Source organism: Myotis davidii, unplaced genomic scaffold, assembly GCF_000327345.1.
Source record: "Myotis davidii unplaced genomic scaffold, ASM32734v1 scaffold478, whole genome shotgun sequence".
Classification (NCBI taxonomy): domain Eukaryota; kingdom Metazoa; phylum Chordata; class Mammalia; order Chiroptera; family Vespertilionidae; genus Myotis; species Myotis davidii.
The window spans coordinates 241,638-244,715 of NW_006289570.1; positions in this window are offsets into that span (position 1 = coordinate 241,638).

Genomic DNA, 3,078 nt, shown 5'->3' on the forward strand with positions numbered 1-3,078 from the left:
GGCCCCACAGAAACCTGCCAAGGTCACAGCCACAGGCCGGGATGTGCTGACACCGCAGGAGGCATGAAGGGGAGACCGGAGGGGCCGTTGTCACTGAGGCTCACTCTGGAGATGGCAACTAACGGGGCACCAACCACCTGAGCCCTGCCACCTGCCGCACTGAGACCAGCACTCACAGGGGCCTCTCCCTGAAACCTCTGGGCCACCCACCCAGCGCTGGGTGGTCCCATTTCCCAGGCGAGGAAACTGAGGCTGAGAGATGGTGAGAAATCACCCACATTCTAACAACCAAAGTCATCAAACACTGGCGAACGTGTAGAGGGGACTTATTCCTCCTCCTCCCGTGGGATGTATAACCCCTGGGGTGGGCAGAAGAACGGCCTAAGGTTCCTTATCCAGAACCCGAGGCCATGGTACATCAAGGGACATGGAGGGAGCAGGTGCAATTAAGGGTGCTGATTAGCTGCCCTGGAGAGAGAGAGTGTCTTCTGGATTCACCAGGTGAGCCCAATGCAACCACGGGATCCCTATCAGGAAAAGAGGGAGGCGGGAGGGTCAGTGTCAGCTCTGAAGGTGGAAAAATAAAAAAAACCAGAAAACCGAATCTTCCCTTAGAGCCTCCGCGAGGACCGAGCCCGCCAGCACCCCGGTTTGAGCCCCCTGCGCCCCATGTTAGACTTCTCACCGCCAGGCCCGTCGAAAAATAAATGTGTGGTGTTTAAGCCACTGCGTGTGGTCATTAGGGCGGCAGCCGCAGGAAACACACATCACCCTGCTCACAGAGGAGGACACTGAGGCTCAGAGTGGCTGAGCACTTACCTGTGTTGAGTGACGCGCAGGACGGATTTGGACGCCCTTCCTCCCCACGGTCTCCTCAGCCTCAGAGGGCCCAGCGGGAGGGCGGACGTGGGAGAACCTCCGAGGGTACACTGCTGGGCTCTGATCCCAGGCCTGCAGGCCTGCCGGCTCCTGGTGTAGCGTTGGCTCATCAAGGAGGTGTAGGGAGAGGGGGGAGAGATACAGCCAGAGTTGGGCACGAGGTGCTGTAGCCAGGGACCGCCACCTTGTGCCCACCTGTTCTTCCTCTGGGTGTAGATGCCGGAGCCCTGAGTTAATGCCGCAGCCCTGAGTCGGGGGGGTGGGGACAGGACAAATGCCAAAGTAAGGACTGAAACGTGGAGAACTTCCTGGGCGGGAGGCAGGGGGCGTGGCAGCCCAGCCCGGGCAGGAGCAGCTGGGCGGTTGAGGGAGGCACAGGCAGGGGCATCCAGGAACGGAGACTGGCTGACGGGGTTTGTAATATCCCGTCTAGGGTGTCGGGGAGATGCCAGGAAAAGGACTCAGTGACTTTTGAGTTAAAATTACTTCTAGGCAACCCCTCTTAGGATGGCTACCCCTCTTAGGATGGCTATTGAGAAGAAAAAGCTGCCCGGCCGGCGTGGCTCAGTGGTTGAGTGTTGACCTATGAACCAAGAGGTCAGGGTTTGATTCCCGGTCAAGGGCACGTGCCCGGGTTGCAGGTTCAATCCCCAGTGTGAGGCGTGCAGGAGGCAGTCGATCAATGATCCTCTCTCATCACTGCCGTCTCTCTCTCTCCCTTTTCTGAAATTATTAAGAAGAAAAAGCTGCCCGGCCGGCATGGCTCAGTGGTTGAGTGTTGACCTATGAACCAGAAGGTCACGGTTTGATTCCCGGTCAAGGGCACGTGCCCGGGTTGCAGGTTCAATCCCCAGTGTGAGGCGTGCAGGAGGCAGTCGATCAATGATCCTCTCTCATCACTGCCGTCTCTCTCTCTCCCTTTTCTGAAATCAATTTTTTTTCAACGTATTTTTTAAAAAAAAAGAAAGAAAAGCCCATGAAACAAGGGCTGGTGGGGATGTGCAGAGACCAGAAGCCTGCGCGCTGACGGTGGGATGTAAAATGGGGGTGGGCAGAGGGAAACAGTATGAAGGCGCCTCAGAAAAACGAAACAGAACCATCATATGACCCAGCAAGTCGACCTCTAGGTATAAACCCCAAAGAAGTGAGAACAGACTTGACCAGATATTTGTACATCCACGTTCATAGCAGCGTTACCCACGGCAGCCCAGCGGTGAGAGCCGCTCAGATGTCCGTCGGTGGGTAAGTGGATGAACGACACAGTGGACTGTTGTCCACCTTGGAAAGGAGACGCTGACACGTGCTCTAACACAGATGCACCGTGAGGCCGCCACGCTACGTGAGATAAGCCCGTGGCAAAAGGGCCGATGCTGTGGGATTCCTTGTCTGAGGTCCTAGAGCAGCCAAACTCCAAGAGAGAAAGCAGATGGTGGTTCCCCGGGGCTGGAGGGGAGGGGGACGTGAGGAGTTAGTGTTAGTGGGTTTGGAGTTTCAACTGGAGCTGAATAAAATGTTGTGGAGACAGAGGGTGCTGGTGCTGGTTGCACAACAACGAATGTACTTCATGCCACTGCACGCCAGACTGGTACGTGTTATGCATATTCTGCCACAATAAGCAATGTCTTCTAGGCCCTTGGCCTGTGTTTCCTGCAGACGACGCTGCTTGGAGATATACCACACGGGTCAGGGAATCACAGGACAAACTCCCCCTCAACTGCATCCACAGCCAGTAGCCTGTCGTGTTTGTGATCTAGCTGGAGAGGCTCGGTACTCCCCCTGGATGTAGCCTTCGGGGAGGAAATCCAGTCCCGTCTGTGTCCTGAGCTGGGGGCTGGCTGCAAAGCCAAAGGGTGGCAGGAGGATGGCGAGCTCCGGGGGAAAATTGGGAAGGGGGGGGGGAGGGGAGGGGGAATCGCTCGGGGAGGCGGGCCGCCTTTGCTGATCCAGATATTCAGTCAGGGCCAAATGCTTCCTTTAAAAAATAATTTATTCCACACATCTCGTGGTGGGTTCCTCCACCCCCAGTCCCTGGGTAGCAGCTAGTCGTCAACCGGTCTCTCCCTGCAGAATCAAGGGGCGTCCCCGACACAGAAAACATTCGGTTCCCAAAGCAGCACGGGCTCCCCTCTCCCTGGCCTCGGGATGGAGCCACCAGTAATTCATCAGTCCCCCCCCCCCTCACCGCCCCCACGCCAGCGA